Source organism: Cricetulus griseus, chromosome 7 (assembly GCF_003668045.3).
Source record: "Cricetulus griseus strain 17A/GY chromosome 7, alternate assembly CriGri-PICRH-1.0, whole genome shotgun sequence".
NCBI classification, from domain to species: domain Eukaryota; kingdom Metazoa; phylum Chordata; class Mammalia; order Rodentia; family Cricetidae; genus Cricetulus; species Cricetulus griseus.
Genome location: NC_048600.1, coordinates 35,753,231 through 35,774,042, shown reverse-complemented (window position 1 = coordinate 35,774,042; position 20,812 = coordinate 35,753,231). Strand labels below are relative to the sequence as shown.

At 46.9% G+C, this 20,812-nt stretch overlaps 1 protein-coding gene across 2 annotated transcripts in view; it reads right to left on the bottom strand.

Annotated features, from left to right (window-relative positions):
* The window catches only part of Litaf (lipopolysaccharide induced TNF factor), a 34,863-nt gene that overhangs the window by 13,345 nt on the left and 706 nt on the right, over positions 1-20,812 (bottom strand). Inside the window, exon 1 of one of the 2 annotated variants that reach the window (XM_027424788.2) lies at positions 6,341-6,400. The exons of the other annotated variant lie outside the window; for it this stretch is intronic. The gene's annotated coding sequence lies outside the window, so the exon portion shown is untranslated. Of the gene's footprint in view, positions 1-6,340; positions 6,401-20,812 lie in introns of those variants that run through there. 2 annotated transcript variants of the gene reach the window in all.

Below are 20,812 nucleotides of genomic sequence, written 5' to 3'. Positions count from 1 at the left end.
CACCTTCAAAGGGAGGAAGGGGACAGACTTCCTAGCCTGGAGAGTCGGACCCTGGCCCCACCACACACACACACACACACACACACACACACACACACACACACCCTCATTAACTGAGTCACATTCACATCTTCTGGAACATACAGACACACAAACACATTTATCCTTCTTAAAAAAAAAAAAAAAAAAAAAAAAAAAAAAAAAAAAAAAAGAGCAAGGACCAGCAAATGGCTCAGACAAGGCTCTTGCCCCATGGTGGAGGAAGCGAACTGACTCCTGTAAGTTGTCCTCTGACAAGATGTAAGTGTGCCCTGTCCCTCACAAAATAAAGTAATTATGTTTGTTTGTTTGCTAAGTCCAGCCTTGTAACATCTCTGTGGCCCTGAGCAGTTGAGTGGTCACACTAGTCAGGTGATCCTGACAGAATCTGGTTGTCATAGTTACTGAGAGCTGTATGGAGGGAACAGAGCTGTCCCCTTCCTTCCTCCCCATTGTTTAACTGTCATTAAGATCTTTCAATTGCTCCTCAGACTCACCTTTCCCCAGCATTCACTAAGGAACACAGGGAGCTGGAGAGGTTGTCACCAACCACCTCAGGACACTCCTGTCCTTGGACAGACCTGACAGCCCAAATCTTGCTTGTTTGTTTTTTTGTTTTGAAGACAAGGGTCTCACTATATAGCCCTGGCTGTCCTGAAACTCACATAGATCCACCTGTCTCCACCTCCCAAATGCTGAGATTAAGGGGGCATGCCACTATGTCTAACTGCACGCTACTTTTTAAAGGTGAGAACTGGAGTAGAGAGGCTAGCCTCATGGGTGGTGTGGGGGTCTGACAAGGCCAGCTGCCTAGGTACTCTGGGTCCTGTGGATGGAAACCTCTTTTGGGATCGGAGGACACTTTCACAGGGAAAGCCTAAGACCATCAGAAAACATAGATATTTACATTACAATTCATAACAGTAGCAAAACTACAATTACGAAGTAGCCATGAAAATAATTTTGTGGTTGGGGGATCACTGCAACATGAGGAACTGTATTACAGCATCCCAGAATTAGGGGTTGAGAAACAGTGGCCTGGAGAGTCATGCTTAACACAGTGTCCCTGTTGTGGCCACCCTAAATAAAATTCTTGCCACTTTTGAAGCCAGGCTCCATATTAGCATGCTGTAGAGGGTCTGAGGGCTGGGAAACCAACTCTCACCTCCACTGCAGACCAGCAAAGAGAACTAGAGTCTGGGCCAGGTCTGAGATGCCCCGGCCTATCCCAGCCCACCACTTAAAATCCCAAGACTCCGTATATGCGGGCCTTAGTGATCTGCTTTGGAACAGATGGCATCTTAAATGACTCACAGGAGAGGATGGGGACACACAGACCGTTGTCATCTCTGGCCTACAGGACTGTCTAGGAAGGGCTCGGCATGAACCTGCTACAGAGAAGGGCTTCTCACTCAGGCTTGTTTTCATTTCCACCACTCCATCCCAGGCAGAACAATCAAATTATGTTTAACTCAATTAATTAATTTAAATATAATTTAATTTCTGCCTAACCGGGGAGACTTGAGTTTTGAGGGCCACACACCACTGTAATAACTATGATTTTGTTTTCAACTACCCCCTTGTCATTATTCTAGTGCGTGCACTCTTGAGAAGGCCAGCCTGTGCCTTAGTCAGGGAGAGCTATCACAGATGCAACCCTCCCAATACAATGTTAACCCTTCACTGACTGACTCTGGCTCTCCTTCAGTCTGCTCAGTCCCTTCCTACCCAGTCCAGGCCCTCCAGGGCATTTTACAGCACACCTGTGGGGGCATACACAGAGCCTGCAGAATAATCCCCTCTGCTGCTCTGGGGCCAAGCACAACTGAGTTGGCTGGTGTCCACTTCTACATTGTCACTGGGTCACTCCTCAGTGTCACCATCAGGTCCTCCAGACTCATGTCTTGGGATTCACCACTAAAAATACTGTGTGCTTGGCCCAAGAAGGAAGAAGGCAGTGCCAAGTGGCACCCCACACTGCTGTTAGATCAACAGGTTTCAGATGTAACTTCAGAGGTTCAGAGTTTTGAATTTCCACTGATTGACTTCTAAAAATGTTCGTTTTGCCTTTTAGCTTAAAGCCATGGCCTTTTGCGATGACACCAAGATGTAAATCTGTTCCAGCTGTCTTACAGATACCTGCAATTTCCTGGGAGAACTTCTGCTTCTGTATCAAAAAAAATCTAGTCTGATAAAAACTAACAGTCTCCAGAACCCATTTTGCCCCCACCTACTTTTGAGCACATTTTTGCAGTTCCTCTCCTCTTGCCTGGCCAACTCGAGCCCACAGAGGGCCCTCCAGATAATGCCAGCACCTGCACCAGCTCCTGGGACTTCACCATTGCAACCCGCTTTCTTCCTCCTCAAGTAACAGGTGCCTGAGGTTTCTGGGACAGCAGCTAAGCAGATGCTTCTCCACCCACACCTCCCACTGTGAGCCCACCAACTCCTGACTCTCCTCCTCCCCCACATCATCCTTTGTCAGCAGGAAGAAACTAGACATGAACCGGCATCCATATACCCAAAGAGTCTGCAATGTTATAGTGGAAATTCCACCCAACCCCCCCCCAATCTCTCTCCAAACCTTGCTGCATCTCAGAAAGCCCACCAAATGATGAGCCCTCCCCCAGAGATACTCAAGACCACCCCCACAGGGTATTTAAACTGCCCACCAAGAAAACAGACTCTCTTTTTCCAGTCTCTCTTTCCTGTCTCCTCTCCGGAAGGCCATCCAGTAGTGTTGTATCCATCAAATGTGGGCTTTTTCTAATTCGGTTTGATTTGGTCTGATTTGGATTGCTGCATGAGCAGAGAGGCTTATCAGGGTGTAGAAACTTTTCAACTGTCATTGTGTGTGTGTGTGTGTGTGTGTGTGTGTGTGTGTGTGTGTGTGTGCACGCGTGCACACACGCGCTCATGTGGACACACACACACATGTGAGCCTGTGCCACAGAGGTCAGATATCAGGTGTCCTCCTTCGCTGCTCTCAGCAAGCAAATCTGGTGTTCAGCGAGGTTGGCTAAACTGGCTGGCCCTGGATCTTCTTGTCTCCACCTCAAAGCGCTGGGTATTACAGTCATACCTGGCTTTGATATGGATTCTGGGGATCTGAACTCAGGCCCTCATTCTCTGTGCAGCAGGCACTTTGCCAACTGAACCCTTCTAGGCATTTACTTTGAGTACCGAGATTGTGGCTTGGGCAGACCTATTACAGTACCCTTCTCTTTCAGTACCCACCCCTCTCCTGGATTCACACCAGGATAGGGGCTTGAGATGTGACTCAGTGGTAAAGTTCTTGCCAGCATGTGCTCAGGCCCTGGGTTCCACTTCTAACACCATAAAACAAAACAAAACACCAAGATGAACTTCGCTTCCCTCTCACGTTACCTAATAGACTAATTCTCCCCTTTACATGAGTCAGTGAGACAGAATACCATGATCCCAATTTGTACCTGAACAAATGGGCTCAGAGAGGTTAGGCTGCTCATTCTAAATCACACAGGTAGGAAGGTGAGAGGCTGGGGCTTGAACCACATCTACCAAACTCCAAAGGACTTACACCTTACCAAAGCTCCTCCCAGCTGGAGAACATCAGAGGTGGCAGCCTTACTTTGCACAAGTTGCCCAGAAACCGAGGTGACAGCCTCAGATCTGACTAGCAAGGGGCACCATTTTCTCTGCCATTCTAACACACAGACATACTTTTAGTAAAGAATTTTTTTTTGTATGGTAAAGTAAGATTTCCACAAACCCATACATGATATAAAACATCCTCACCAAGAACAGATTTCAGCTATTTTATCACTGAGCACTTTACATTGAAAATTATCTGCTTCTTCCAAATCAGGAGTCTGGATTAGGTAGGGGTAGGGTGCTGCAAAATTCACAGGGCTGGTACCTTTCCATCTCTTTCAGACAGGAAAGCCAAAGGCTCTGGGGCCCCTCACCTGAGAGCAAACTGGTAATGCTGCTGAAGGAGGAAACACCCAAAATACTGGGTCCTGTGATCTTTAGTGTTCTGAACTATGGCCAGCCAACATCGGCGTGTGGAAAGACACCATGTTCAGACAGATTTGTTTCTAAGGAATTTGTCCTTAACAACTCTGGAGGAGAATCAGTTATCCCAGGCACTGCCCACAGTGCCACAGCAGGTGTTCCTTCCACGTTGATTGAACCAGACTGTCCCCACACAGGCCAGCCTGAGCCCCCAATTTAAAGCTAAAGACCAAGAGGCTGCCAGGCCACCAGCTTCTCATTAGCGGTTCGGGCTTCCAGCCACGGCTTGTAAATGATCCTTGAAATCTTTCTGTTAGAGTCCAGACACAAAAGGCTTCCGACCCTGCAGTCCTATTGATGCCAAATGCCCAGAACAGGGAAGTCCACAGACATAGAAAGCAAGTTGGCTGTGGCCAGGGACTGGAAGATGGCATAGGAGGGAAATGAGGAGCTTTTGAAGATGATGAGATGTTCTGAAACTAGATGGAGGTGATAGTTATACAATGTGGTGAGGTATAAAAAGCCATTGTTGCCTTTAAATGGCTAATTCTGCCAGGCATGAATAGTATATGCCTATAACTTCTGTACTCAGGCAGTAGAGATAAGAGGGTCATAAATTCAAGGCCAAATTGGGCTACATAGTGAGACCATGTTGCAAAAACACTAACTAGGAGAGGATGATGACTCAGTCTGCAAATTCCTTTCCATGTCATTGTGAGTGCCTGAGTTCTGATCCTCAGCACCCACATAAAAGTCCAGCTGTGGTGTCAAGCAGCTGTAACCCCAGCACTGAGGAGGTGTGGAGAGAACAAAGAGCCTTGGGCACACAGATGAGCACCTGAGAAGCCAGGGAAGTAAACATAGCTCACCTCTTCAGGGAAATGAAATGCGAAGCTTCTCTTCCTGGAATGTTAGGAATGATGTCCTTTTACAACCTGGTGACCCTTTGCTGTCTGATGCAACAGGCTTGTCTTATCTCCCAGAATTTAAGTTTTTACTTACCCAAGACCCTTTTCCCTAAATCTTGAGCATTGCTTTTAGACCATAAAATGCAGTCTCATGGGTGAGGTCACTTGTGCTTTCTAACAGCCTAAAGTGACTTCTTTGTTATCTGAGGGGCGGGCCAATCCTGACACCCACAGGCATTATGTTTACCTCAGTCAAGTTCCCTAGACCCTAGATCTTGGGCACTATCTCTGAGTCAATAATACCCACTGTTGTGAAAGAAGCCAGATGTACTTTGTAAACATATCCTCAATTGTTGTGTACTCGGGACTCATTAATTGTTACCTGAATACTTTTTTCAAAAATTGTGCTGTTCAAAATTGGTCTGGGCCAGACTAGAAGTCCTGGTCCAGCCCAGTTACAATAAAATCAGGCTGAGCGGAGTTTCTTTCTTGTCCCTTGGTAGATGTCTTTTCCCTGCCTGCCGTAAAGCCTGCAGGGGAATCACCACAGACAGAGGTGGAGAAAGCAGCACTCCCCAGAGGGACACAGCCAGACAGAGGAGCCAGTTAGCAGCTCTGAATTCGGTGAGAGTCCCTATCTCAAAAGATACAGTGGAGAGGGATGAAGGAGGACACCAACGTCACCGCACACACAAAGAGGTCTTGTCTTAGAAAACTAAGTTATTTTTATATGATTTCATATGAGTAAGAGAAAAATCAGGTGACTCTCCCTTGAGGAGCCAGTACCCAGTGTCTGTCTTACCTGCTGGGGTGTGTTTTACTTTTCTTCTGAGCACTTCTTTTTTCTCCTAGCCCTTGTGCTTAAGCACACATTAAAATATCTTTCCTAAAATCTCCAACCCTTGGGGTAGCGGGGGCATGATACATTGCCAGAACTTTCCAGGCACAACTTAATATTCAAGCCTGAGTATTGGTCCTCAGGCCTTCCAAGGATCGAAGATATGAAACCAAGCCAGTGACCACCCACACCATGGCCTGACTAGGATGATCAATGCCCCGGCATTCAAAGCCCAAATCACTTCCAATGTCTTCATTGTCAGCTTGTTTCCAGGTCCCTAAGCAGGCTTTCTCATTTTGCCTCATAGGACTCCCTTTGACAGCTGGGCCAGCTCCTCCTCATTTCCTATACCCAGGCCTGCACTATGTGCCTTTGGAGAAGCCACTCCGGCCTCTCTACAAAGCACACAAGGGCAGGGTTCCCGTGCCCTGTGGTGGGATGTTAGTGCATGGGTTTTCTTGACTGTAAAAGAGGCAAATGGCAGGTTCTTTCTCCCACTCTTAGAAGTAAAGGAGCCCATTTGAGGAAAGCACACAGAACACATGGGACAGGTACCTGCCTTAGCTGCCAGTGTCCCTGTTTTTTCTGCAACTGTCCAGGGCACCTGTCTTCCTGACTACCTTGAGGGTTCTGTAAGAACAAGAGCAGAAATGTGTTCTTTTTTTTTTTTAAACATTGACCTTCTATTTCTTTATTTATTTATTATGTATACAACATTCTGCTTCCATGTATATCTGCACACCAGAAGAGGGCACCAGATCTCATAACGGATGGTTGTGAGCCACCAAGTGGTTGCTGGGAATTGAACTCAGGACCTCTGGAAGAGGAGTCAGTGCTCTTAACCTCTGAGCCATCTCTCCAGCCCCAGAAATGTGTTCTTAACTGCACTTCAGCAACTAGAACCACGGTCAAAACATCAAGGTGATTGATAGGAGAGTCATACCCCAGCTCACCTGGGGCAGAGGGCTTTCCTGAATAGGTAACACCTTGTGTACAAAACCCAGGAAAGTCCCAAGCAATGCAAGACAAAAGGGTCCCTCCTAGTGGTACTGAGGAAACCCTTGCAGAGAACAGTAGCCACGTTAAAGTGCACCAGGAGACCCGTCTCCATCAACACCAAGGTCTGGAAGTACAGATTTAGGTGTGGTAGCATGGGACTGTAACTTCTGAGGAGGCTGGGCAGGAGGATCATAGCCAGCCTGGGCTACATAGACTCTCTTCAAAAAGTGGCGGTGTGGGGGGGTGCATTGGGGAGATAGGTCAGTTGGTAATGTTTGTCTTGCAAGCACAAAGACCTGAGTTTGATCCCCAGAACCCATGTTTTTTGTTTGTTTGTTTTTTGAAGCTAGTACTGCATGTTGTGATAAAGTACTGGGGAGGTGGAAACAAGCAGATCTCTGGGTCACTGGCCAGCTAGCCTAGCCTACTTGGTGACCTCTAGGTCAGTGAGGGACTCCCGGGCAACTACAGCCTACACACACACACACACACACACACACACACACACACACACACACACAAAGGATGATCTGGAAACATGTTCATACGAGCACCCTCACACTTTTGTTCAGACACGAGGATCTAGTTATAACTGGGCAGTGTGGCTGGCCACCTTCAGAACTAAGCCAGCTACCCTTTGCAACCTCCAGATTCCTAAGGATGGAATATGGCCCAACAGGGTGCCCTGGAATGTCCAGGTAGCAGGTCAAGTCTTGATGTGGGACGTGGAACAGGAAAGGAGGAGGCGGCAGAGCAAGTTGAAACCAGAGAAAGAAAGAAAAAAAAAAATGCCAGTCTATCAGCCTCAAGGCTTTGTAATCCCTCATGAAAAGTCATGGCAACACAAGTCCCCAGTTTTGTGGAAGAGGCTTCTCCCTAGGTTTTGCTTCCACCCTCCCTTGGTTCTAGGAAAGAATAAGAAGGAAGGGTCTAGGGGAGGGGTGGAAAGGCACGACTTCTCCTCTCTATCATGAGGGTCAAATGGACAAAGAGGTTAAAAGGTACTAGGGGTCAGACAGGGGCCTTCTGAGATTCCCAATGTCCTATAGGCTAAAACCTTTCAACATGTCCCAGTGTCTCTATTCTGAGACCCACAGTGAGATCCCTTCAAAAGCCAAACTCCTGAGCAGGCGCCTCCTGGCAACTTCCTACTTGGTTCAGAAGTACCTGCCAATCTGGACTGACCCTGCCTTATCCTGGGGCATAAGGAAATTGTGAAATTTTAACTTTGGTGTACCCCAAGATGCTATACACATTAGAGATTCCTGTAGGAAGTGTGTGGAGGGTTGCATGTCATCATAAAAGCCCTTATAAAAGGAAGGCAGGTCAGAGGCTATGCTGACACCTGAAATGTAGAGGAAGAGGTCACGGGCCAAGGTAGAGCCCTTGCCCCACCCCAGAAGCTGGGGAAACCCAAAAGACACCCCCACTAGAGCACAGCCAAGATGCACCCAACTTTGGCCCAAGAAGACACCTAAGGATGTGTCTTGTCCCCTGCCATCCCTTAACTGCAAGTTTTTGTTTTTTTTTTTTTTTTTTTTTTTTTACTGTTGTTTTTAGGCAGAGAGTTTCGTGTATTCCAGGCTCACTTCAAATTCACTATGAAGCTGAGGACCATCTTGAACTTCTAAGCCTATGCAAAGGTGGGGAGGCCAGCTTCTAGGAAAAGGGAGGGGAAAGTGGCTTTAAGGGGACTTCTGAGTGAAACATCAGACAAAGACTGCAGGGCGTGAGACCATCCTGAGTCACCAGAGCAGTCACAGCCAGGAGGGCTGACTAGAGACAATGCAGGCCTTTTGGCTGAGACCCCAGAGGAAAACTAGAGTAGCCAAAGCCGGGCAGAATCATGGGCATGCCCTGAGGAGCTATGAGAGGCAGAATGGAAGAGCCACATTTGGCAGAAGATGCTGAAGTGCTATGTGGCTGCTTTTAAACACATCTAGCAAAATGAAGACAGAAATGGCTTATCGGAATTCGTTAAGTGACATGGGAGCAGAAGGGGAGTCTGGAAACCTCAGCATGGCTAGATAAACACACGGCATCCCTAGAGGAACGAGGGTGTGGCCGGGTGACCTAGAAGGGGTCTGTGGACAATGATAGCAGGCAGGCTTGTTGAAGATCTCCTAGGCAAGCTAGGACCTCAAATCCAGGTTTCCAGACAAGCCCACCCCAACTCTAGTCTGAGGCGGACATAGGGGAAGGGGTGGCACATAGCTTCTTCCACCTATACCTCAAAAGTATGTAGGCAACCTTGGTGCTATTCAGGCAGAGGCCTGTCACAGAGGAGACACTGCTGTGAGTCCCCATCAGGCTGACAAGTGGTGGAACTACAGGGGTGAAGCCAGACTGTGAACCTGTGAGAACTTGGCAAAGCGCATGTGGGGGGGGGCAGGAAGCCCCCGCACAGACATTGCTGCCCAGGACTCCAGGAACTGGCACACAGAAGGAAAGAATATTCTGCCAGGGGTGGCAGTGCTTGAGAAACAAGGACTAAATAAATAAACAAACAAACAAATAAATAAATAAATACCAGGTGTAGTGAAGTACGCCTTTTCGGGGGGGGGGGGGGTCTGTGAGTTCGAAGCCAGCCTGGTCAACAAATCGAGTTCTAGGATAGCTAGGGCTGTTACACAGAGAAAGCCTGTCTCAAAACAACAACAGCAACAAGAACGAAAAAGAAAGAAAGGGAGGAGGAGGAGGGAGGGAGGGAGGAGGGAGGGAGGGAGGGAGGGAGGGAGGGAGGGAGGGGAAGGCAGGGGGACTAGGAATCCAAGGCCATTCTGGGCTACATGAGAGAAAGAAAAGTATGTTTTTAAAAAAATCTGGGGGTATGAGCCCATGATCTCTGTAATCTTAATTTTCAAGGGGCAGAAACAGAAAAATCGCAAGTTCAAAGTCAGCTTGATACAGAGCAAGACCCTGTTTCAAGGGGGCTAGAAAGATGGTGTAGTGGTTAAGAGCACATACTGTACTTGCAGAGGACCCAAGTTCAATTCCCAGCACCCACATCAAGTGGCTCACAGGTACTTGTAACTAGCTCTAGATGATCCAACACCTCTGGCTTCTGCAGGCACTGGCCCCAGGACACTCATACACACCCATAATTTAAAAATAAATAAATCATTTAACAGCAAAGCCAATAAACAAAAAATAAACCCACAGCTTTTGGCTTGGGAGAATATTCATCAGGAAAGAGCTCGTGCAAGCACAGGCACTTGAGACTACACTGTCAGTGTGATGTCAGAGCTGGGGGGGACAGAGGAGGGATGGATCCCTGAAGCTACTGGACAGTGTAGCTAGTCCGGGTCATGGTGGAGGTGCAGGTACAGTGAGAGACACTGTCTCCAATGCACACACGCAGATTTAATACTGTCCCATTGGACCTGGCACTCCTGCCTTCTTGCCTGTTCCTCTGTAAGGGAATGTCCTCCACCCAAAACTTTTCACAGGCTGAAAGCTGAAAGAGAAATTTTGCTGAGTTTGTGTCCCTAAGTCTCATCCATGTCTAACTCCAATGAGACTCTGAACTGTGGACTAGAGCTGGGCTGAACAAGACACCATGGAAAGGAATGGACTTCACATATGACAATGACATGTGGGAGGCCAGGAGAATACTAGGTCCTAAATGTATTTAATAACAACTGCCCCTCCATATGGTCCCTGAGAGGACACAGCACAGAAAACCCTCACTGGAGCCTCTAGACCCATGCTTCTATTTGTTCCAATTCACTCAGCCTGTTATAGTAGTAAGATGCACTAAGGAGACACTGGAACTTTCTGGGCTAATTTGGCAGCTTCTCTGTAAATCTGAAGCTATTCAAAACTAAAATGAGAGGTAGCTAAACAGGTAAAGCTATTGCTTTGTAGCTACAGGGGCTTGAGTTGAATCTGCGGGTGCAAACATAAGAGTGTGGCAACATTCTTTTGTAATCCCGGAGCTCTCGGAGACAGAGGCAGGTGGGTTCCTGGAGCTACTGGACAGTTTAGTTAACCCGGATCATGAGCTACAGTTTCAGTGACAGACCCTGCCTCAAACGCACCCATATAAGCCCAGCACTGGGCTCTCTGGCTAGTCAGTGTTGTCTATTTGGTGAGCTTCAGGCTACTGAGAGACACTATTTCCAAAAGAAAGATGTGGACAGCACCTGAGGAACGACACCCAAGGCTGTCCTCTGGCCTCCACACATACACGTGTGCACACACAAAAATGAACATATACACACACAAATAAAAAGCTTATCAGGGAGGAAAACCCACAACCTGGTTCAATCTCATGTGGAGCTGGCTGGGGTGGAGATACACAGGTCTCCACCAACAGTAAACTATAAGACTCATGGCTGAAAGTGGATATGCATGAGTCTATGGCCATAGATTTCCCCATCTGTGTGGCAAACCCAGGACTCTCTCTGTAGAGCTGGTGGACAGGGCTGTGGACTGTCACCCTGCCACACAAGGACAAGGTATGCAGCCATCAAAGAAGAAGTGGGATACTCCGTGTGCAGAAACGTATCTCTGAGAAATGCCATGTTGTGAACAAGCCAGAACAGCAATAAGTCACCACAGGTCCTTCCATCACACGCACAACATACCTGGGAGGACACGTGAGGAATGATGGAGGAAGTAGAGGCCGCCAGCAGAAGGAGGGGACCAGCCTTTGTCACTCATATTCTCCTTGGCCACAGCCATAATCACAACCAACAAACAAATCCTTTTCTTGGGAGAAAACAATGTCCTCAGCTAACCTGTCTCTACCTGCCCCCACTCCCAGGCATCTCTTATCTATGCTAAAGTAACATGACCACAAGCCCTTTGTCCTGTGAACTGTGTCTCAGGTCCCTCCTGTTTGCAGAGTGATGAAGGCTCTAATTACAGGCTGAGGGAAGAACCTATCTGTGGTGTCCACATCCTCACACTCAACCAACCATGAACTAAAGACATTTGGAAAAAAAAACAAGCCAGCTGTGCTAAGTATACACACATTTTTATTATTCCCGAGACAATATAGTAGAATGATTATTTACCTATTGCTACACTGTTTTAGCATTTTTTTCTTTGGGGTTTTTAAAAGAGAATTATTTTTACATGTATGCATATGTATATATTCACATATGAATATAGTTGCTCACAGAGGCCAGGAAAAGGCCACTGAACCCTGGAGGCTAGAGTTACAGACACTTTGTGAGTCTCCTATGTGGTTTCTGGGAACTGAACCTTGATCCTCTTAACCACTCAGCCACCTTTCCAAACTCCTTCTTTTGGATTTTTGACAGTCTTGAACTGGGTATTTTTGCCTCAGCTTCCCAAAGTGCTGGGATTAAGGGCAGGTGTCACCACTCCTGTCTTTGTTTTAGGTCTTACAAGTAATTATTAAAGAGATTCCTGGGATGGGGGAATCTGTAGGTTCAACACAAATACCATGCCGTGTGTGTGTGTGTGTGTGTGTGTGTGTGTGTGTGTGTGTGTGTGTGTGTGTGTGTGGCCAGAGTACCTATAAATTTTGATGTGTAAGGAGTCCTATGGTTAAGGGGCAGTTTTATCATTCAGCAAGAGGACTGATTCTATCATTTCCCCACTTTGCAGGTTCTTTGCTGGTTTTGTTGTTGTTGTTTGTTTTCCAGACACTGTGTAACCCTGGAATTCATTCTGTAGACCAAGCTGGCCTTGAACTGCCTGCTTCTGCCTCCTGAGTGCTGAGATTAAAGGCATGTTCCAGCACTGCCTGGCTCTTTGCTAGTAAGTATTTTGTGCTATGGCCCATTCTAATGCAGACTTCAGAAGGTCAAAGGTGAGCCAGGCATGGGTAGCTGAGCAGTCTTCCTGGCTGGCCTAAGGAGTCTGCAGGGAAGCAAATGCTAACCAATAGGTCCAAGGAGACACAGGAGGGAGCGAACCAAGTCCAGCTTCTTAGAGTGTGAGTTTTGAGGACAGGAAAGGCAAGAAGCAGGGTGGGCATCTGCCCAGAGGCAGCACATCTGTGTCCTGGGGTTGGAGGTGGGAACAGCAGGGAAGGTGCAGTACAATTTCAAGGGCCTTCACATCAAGGAGGTTCAGTCTGGGCCTCTGGAGGATCCAGCAAAGTTCCCTGAGGCAATTAACCCTTATCAAAGAAGGGAATTCAAAATAATTCTCCAACCCCAGATTGCCAGGAGCCACCTGGAAACTCATGACAACACAAACATGCATCAAAAGTCAAGGGCACCACTTGCAAATGCCAGAGTTCCCAGGCCCCAGAAATTTATACTGCCATTTCAGTCCCACCCTCAATCTCTTTAAATGTGTCCACAAAACAGTACCTTCCAAAAAGATTTATTTTTATTTTATGTGTGGCTGTTTTGCCCAAATGTAATGTGTGTGCTTGGTGCCTGTAGAGGCCAGAAGAGGGCACAGGGTACCCTAGAACTGGAGTTAGGGATGGCTGTAAGCCTCTGTGTGGGTGCTGGAACCAAACTTGGTTCCTCTGCAAGAACAGCCAGTGCTCTTAACCTCTGAGCCGTCTCTCCAGCCCTGAGATAGTATCTTAACTTTTAAAACTGACCGCATGGTTCTCTCTGCTTTCTTTAAGTCTGGGACAGAATGAGAAATGAAAAGATGAGGGAAATGGAGAGAGAGGGTCTGTATGCTTTTCTGGTTCTAATTCATCCCTAGCTACTCCAGGGGCCATAGCAGCGTGACACCACCACCACCTCCTCCACCTTCTCCAACGTGCTGCTTTGAAGTTTCTGAGGACTTGAACCCCATCAGAACCAAGTGTGTAAGAACTCGTAAACAGTCACTAGTGTTGTGACTCAAAAAACTGGTGCCTTAGGGCTGGGGGTGTGGCTCAGCTGGTAGGGTGATTGCCCTGCATGCACAAACCCAGAAACCCTAGTGGTGCAGGTCTGCAATCCCAGCACTCAGGAGGTGGAGGCAAGAGAATCAAAAGTTCAAGGTCACGCTCAGCTTCACAAAGGGTTTGAGGCCAGCCTGGGCTACATGAGACCATATCTCAAAGAAAGGGAAGGAAAACTTCAGGGCAGGAGACAAGACTCAGTTGTAAAAACACCAGTTGCTCCTGTAAAAGGCCTTGGGTGCCGTTCCCAGCACACACCAGGCAGCTCACAATCCCTGAAATTCTAGTTCTAGGGAACTCCAAGTCCTCTTGAGGGAGGCCTCTAAGAGCACTCATTGTACACACACACACACACACACACACACACACACACACACACACAATAAAAGAAAAAAAATTATCCCCCAAAGCACAGCTCTTTGGCCTAAAGGAGTTTCAGGACTCAGCCTTTCCCACAGAACTAGAGGGGGGAGTGTTCTGACAGACTCCATTGTCCTGGCCCTCTGCCAGGAAGGTTCCTCACCAGATAGGCTCATACAGCTTAGGAGAGATGACCAAAACACCACGTGTGGCTAGACTTTGTCACAGGCTAACTGCCACCTGTTACAAAGACTTTCTGTCAGTCACATCTAGAGGGCATGACTAAGTTCCTAGAAGGCGCCTGCTTTTCTTTCTTGTGATGCATCTCCTAACAGTGTAAGTTATCTGTAAACATTTCCTGCTGCCAGAGGATAGCTGTTCCTGGGAGAATCAGAGCCAGAGTGGCCTTCTGCTCTTGCCATAGGATCACTAATCTCCTAGGGTCCCAAGATCTCCCTTGAAACAATTCAGCTGAAAGTCCAACATTATGGCAGACACAGGTAATCCTAGCAAGTCTGCGACCAGCCAGGGCTACACAATGACTCAAGGCTGAGGCAACGTGTGTTCATACACATATCAGATAAGTAAATACTTTAAAAATGAAAAAGAAGCCAGACAAGACAGAGCAAAGAACAGAAGACAAGCAGAGCTTCTCACAGACAGAGCATACTTGGACAAGCATGAGGTGACAATGGTCAAGGATATCACGTCCCATTTCTGCAGGCTTTGTATTCTCTTTTCTTTTTTGTAATATTTTATTTTGGAATGGTCTTGCCAAGTAGATCTGGCTTGAACTTGCAGTGATCCTCCTGCCTCTGCTTCCCCAGTACTAGGATTACAAGTGTGTATTACTACACCCAGTTTATTCTGAAATCTCCAGAACAAATTGTTTTTAAAAATCTATTTTTTATTATTACTAGGGAAGGGGAAAGGAGTTGGGGGGTTCAGAGGACAACTTTCTGAGTCAGTTCTCTCCTTTTTTCCACTGTATATGGGTCTCAGGGATTGAACTCAGGTCAACAGGCTTGTACAGCAAGCACCTTTACCCGCTGAGCCACCTCACCTGCCCCACAACCAGAGGCGTTTCCTGAGGCACTGTCCTGTCCAGGTGATTGACAGGCCCATTTGGAGTACCCTGTATTGCTTGGTTATCAGAGCCTTCTTCTAGCTAGCCCACTGGGGAACACCTTCTTCTTCTTCTTCTTCTTCTTCTTCTTCTTCTTCTTCTTCTTCTTCTTCTTCTTCTTCTTCTTCTTCTTCTTCTCCTCCTCCTCCTCCTCCTCCTCCTCCTCCTCCTCCTCCTCCTCCTCCTCCTCTCCTCCTTTTTTTTTCGAGACAGGGTTTCTCTGTGTAGCTTTGGAGCCTATCCTGGCACTCGCTCTGGAGACCAGGCTGGCCTCGAACTCACAGAGATCCGCCTGCCTCTGCCTCCCGAGTGCTGGGATTAAAGGCGTGTGCAACCAACGCCCGGTGGGAACACCTTCTTTTAATATCAGACCTCAGGAGATGGAGGCAGGCCAGTTTGGAATACATTAGACCATGTCAAGAGAGAGACAGAGACAGACAGAAAGGGAGAGAGGGAGGTGGGGAGGGAGAAATACTAAACTAGCCAATGGAGCTCTGATTTTAGCACAAGACCCTGCCTCAACAGCTAAGATAGAGGTCAACTGAGGAAGAGATCTGACATCAACTTTGGGTATACACACTCATCCACACAGATCTGCACCCCACATATATAAACAGGAATATACACACATATACTTAAAGAAAAGCAGTCAGGTTTAGTGGTAGATTCCTGTGATTCCAGAATTTAGGAAATGGGGGCCGGAGGATCAGGAGTTCAAACTTAGCCAGAACTGGGGAGTTAGAGTCCAACCTGGGCTACATGAGGCCATCTCAAAAGGAGAGAAAAAAAGTCTAAAATAAATTTAAAAGAGATGAGACCCTAGAATGTCAGCAGAAGGACATTTTTGGAAGGCACGCCCAAGCTGAATGGAGTTTCCGGGGCTTCCTACCCTTCAGTTTCAACCACATGTGGGTGGTACATTCTGTGGGAAATGCAGGCTCCAGACAGGCTCCTGGCAGAGAATGGCTTCCTAGATTTAGGTATCAGATCAACACACAAAGGGCGAGGCCGTCTCAGAGATAAAGCAGCTTTTTAACCACCAGCATAATCCCCTAAAATCAATTCTGCCAGAAAGAAAGAGAACTCTTCATTTCCACTCCTGTGCCCATTGCCCCACTGCCCCATCCCTAGAAAAGAAACACAAGGTTGGGTAGCATTAACATGGAGTCATAGAAATGATCCCAGTAAGGGGAAAGGGGCTAGCCTGCAGATGGAAGTGAGCCTTAGAAAATAGCCAAGTTTGTAAACAGGACGGAAAACCAGCTGAGAAGGCCAAAGGGGTCTGTCTGGTCTGGACTTTGGGGTCTTGGAAGAGGGAGCAAAATATACTTTAGGATAGTGTGTGTGTAGGAGCAGGACTGAACTAAACCTGGGACTGTATGTCCACGAGATCAAACATTGCTCAAAAATTCATAAATTCAGAGCACTGGCCACAGTCTGTAAATACAAAAACTGCACCACGTCCATTACTGTAATGAAATTTAACCTGCAGATGACTCTGGCAGCCATTCAAGAAGAATGAATGGGGCTTCTCAAATGTTACAAAATGAGGAGGAAGCAGACTTAGACAAAGGGGCAATCTGGGACCCTCTATGGTTTAGAGGGCTAAACCTCTTTGGGGAAGGAAGAAACAGCTTTTTCAGGGTGGGTGGCTGACCGCCCTGACAAACTTGATTCCATACACCTTGAAGAGGAACTCAGAAGCTCTTAGTAAAATATTTCAGAGAAATGTTTTCCGATTCCATCTTCTGAATTTCAGTGGTTTTAGGGTCATATGTCCCACAAGTCAAAGATAAAGTTACCACAAGTTTAAAGTCAGGTTAAATATGGCAGAACTACAAATTACATTGATTTGCGGAATGGAAAAATGCTTCCACAGCGAGCAGAACTGAGCCCTACAATCAGTGTGGACCACTTCCCTGGGGATCCCGGGTGAAACCACATCCCAGGCTCCCCCATGAATGCCAGCTTTTGATGAAATGGCACCAAAAACATCAATAAGCCTGTACCAAGCTATCAGATCCCGTGTGTCCTGATTAGTGAAGGGGGTGGGGAGGTGGATACGACAGGAACTCAATGACAAAAGACAGGGCCACCCAGCAAAGAAAGCTGGTCTAGTCCGACTTCATATCGTTGCTCAAATTATGTCTGATTTCATCTTCCACATTTCCTGAAATCCTGCTGGGTTTTATTATTTTAATCTTTAAATTGCATTTATTTAGTTTGTATGTATGTACACATGTGCAAATGTGCATCACAGTCCAAGTGTGGAGATCAGAGAACAACTTATGGAAGTCAGTTCTTTCCTTCCACTACACAGACTTTGAAGATTCAAGTCAGATCATAGGACTTGGTGACAAGTGTCTTTACCTGCCGGGACAGCCCTTCTGCTGATTCTTAATATAAATTTTTCAAATATCAGTACATGGTCCATAAATTTTGCTGAAATCAGAGTTGAGCAGGTCAACACTGTTTTCTGTTGCTGTTTTAGGCTTTGTTTTTAGTTTTGCTGGTTTGGTTTCCCGAAACAGGGTCTTGCTATGCAGCAGCCCAAACTGGCCATGCAACAATCACCTGGCCTCAGCCTCCTGAGGGCAGAATGAGGTGTGTGGCAACCTGTCTGGCTATTACTGAACTCTTAAATTCCAAGGTCGCTCAAGAGGCTCCATGGACCAAATAGCTTAAATTCTCCATTGTTATTTTTCTGAAGTCTTCCAGGTACATCCAACCTGTGTCCTGTGGGCCATTTGCACCCCATGGAGAATAAGATCCAATATAATTCTCTTTTGTGACCTGACTGAAGGGATCTCCCATGTGAGCTCTATAGATGACATCAGTAATGATGCCAGACACACATGCTAGGCTTTGGACCCTGGGGAGTTAGCACTTTACATGGATTAGGGCTTAGTGGAGAGCTGCTGCCCATTAGCCTACTGGAGTGCAGACAATAAAATTGCCAAGGATAACACGCAGCATATTGGAGACTGAACAGAAAGGACATTGGCTGGGCCTCAGAAGTACAGCCTCCCTCTGACTTCTTCCTGCCTTCCCTCCCCAAGGGCAGGCCAAGGAACTAGGATTTCTCTCCAAGGCTATCATAGAACTTGGAGCCATTGTTTTAAACCTGCAGGAGCCGTCTGGCTGCAACGGTTTTGTGCTGGCCTGAGGGACCTGAGTTCAATATCCAGGACTACAGAAAAAGCCAGGCATGGTAGCTGACACTTGTAATCCCAGGGCTGGGGAGACAGACTTCACAATCAAGTGGTAAACTCCAGGTCCATGAGAGATCCTGTTTCAAAGGAGGTAGGCAGTTTCCCAGAAGATGATCCAAAGTCCCAAAATCATCTTCTAGTCTCCGCATGCATGGTTACATGTACCCACCTGCACTTAAAAATTTCTTTTAAGTTTTATTTTAATTTTTAACTATGTATATGAATTACATGACCAGATGTGGGTATGTGCATATGAGTGCAGTGCCCAGAGAGGCCAGAAGAGGGCATAAGATCCGCTGGAGCTAGAGTTTTCTGCAGTTGTGACCTGCCTAACATGGGTGGTAGAAACCCAACTCAGGTCTTTTGGAAGAGCAGCAAGCTATGGCTCCAGTCCTCATACTCATGAATTTAAAGAAAGAGAAAGAGGAAGAAGAAAAAACTCTTCTCTTGCCTGATCATAATTGTCAAAACCTGGGGGTCCAAAAGAAAATTCAGAGTACCGTAAAGACTTCAGCCCCACCATCTGTCATCCTTGTAGAAGTAAACATCCGTCTTAGGATCTTCTCTTCAAATATGAAAGCTCTTGGACTTATTATACTTTTCTGTAGTTAACTTGTCTTTTGTTGAAGGCATTAGGATGTTTAGACAGAGGCCATACAACCCTGTGTCTACAACCCTAATGAAATGGCACACAATTCTCCAAAGACCTGTAGCCATGTGACAGTTTCAATGGGTCGTCTAATGCTGTCATCACCATGTCTATCTAGAGTGTCAATGAATACTCAACAATAAAATGAAGTTATGAGGACCCCTGGAAAGCAGCACTTGACCTCAAATTCCAATTCCATGGCAAGTAAACACCAGTTATGTTCACAGCCAGCCATTGGTGGCCAAAGGGCTGCAGAGACAGAAATATAGACCTGTCTGTTCACCTGTGGATATAAGCCACCTGGCTCCCTGGGCTATTTTCATGGCAGCAGAAAGCCAAAACAAACAAAATACAAGTGCCTGGTGCCAAGACTCCACAACTTCCTCTTATTAGTTTCCTTTTTTCCATCCTCCTGGTGCTTTGGGGAAATTCGATGGAGAATTTGAAATTGAGGTGGGGAGAGGTAGGGGGAGGGGTCCTGTCATTCTCACAGCTACCTTCTTAGTGTAGGATGGGAATGCCTGCCAGCTCCTTCCTCTCAGTGGGCTCCCCTTCTACATCTTTCTGACCTCCACAGCAGCTTTGCTGGTATCCTTCTGCTTATCTGTATGTGCTAGACCTCAGCTCTTCCATACAACTTTCCCTGTCTAGGAACACCTCCCAGCTGCCTTAGCTGGGATTTCAAGCTGAGCTCTGAACTTTCCAACAGCATGCCTGATTTTTCACCCATAGCATAAGCCACTCAGGACCAGGAGCTATTTTTTTCAGCACCTTTATAGGACAAGGTGTAATGCTTTCCCCTCCCATGGCCAGCCCATGTATCTGCCAGAGACATGGATCTACTTCAATCCAGTATTTTAGAGACTCAAGAAACGTGATAGATTTTAGAGCAACCACTGGGTCACTTAATTCAGTAAAACATCACAGACATTTTTTTTTTCAGGTAGGAATAAAACCATTCATTTATTATTAGTGCTTTTAGTGCAACAGGAAAAGGAGGACAATGGGCCTCTCCCACAGTAGGTCTACAACAAATGTCTCTTAGCTGGCCTGGACACTTTTATAAGGCAGTGCGAGGAATGACTGGCTGAGACAGGAGACAGGTGAAGTATGGGTGTTATTCTAGGCCAGGTAGAGCAAGTGACACACCCTCTGGATCCTGATGCATCTGATAAAGTCAAACACTGGAGGAATTCCTGATACCACCCGGCGCCTTATTCTACAACCACCTACATTAGTTCTGTTTTAAAAGAGCCAATCTGGGAAGACTGGAGTGGAGGGCAGAAAGGCAGGCAAGCACCTACTGGTGGAAATAATCTTCCTTTAAAGGACTCCAATATGGAGTCTAGGAGTCCCTGAATCAGTTCCAGCTCACCATGCCAAGGGGAGGGCAGTTAGATTTTGAAAAGGCTGGAGGAGAGGGCTGGATGGCACAACCCTATAATCTCAACACTGTGAAGGCAGAAAGTTCAGGAGTTCAAGACCACCCTCGGCTGTATATGCAGTTGGGATTCCAGTCTGGACTACATAAGACCCTGTCTCAAAGTAACAAAAAGCTGATGGGAGTTCAGAACGTCCCGTGACTCCCACGAACTATTTCCCAACAACTACTGCTCAAGTCCAACAGCGAATGACATCAGCTTCACTATCCGGAAGCACCAATCGGACAAAATATTAAGGAAGGTCCAAGAGGCCTGATCACTGGAGCTTCGCCTTTCTAGAACACACCCATGTCTCCCTCACTCCTTCCTCTTAAGCATGAACGGAAGGTGTGGGCACAACACCGAATGACGATTAAGCGCACCGTCTGGACCCACGCTGACCTGAAAACCCCTGGGAAGCAAGAACTGGGCTGG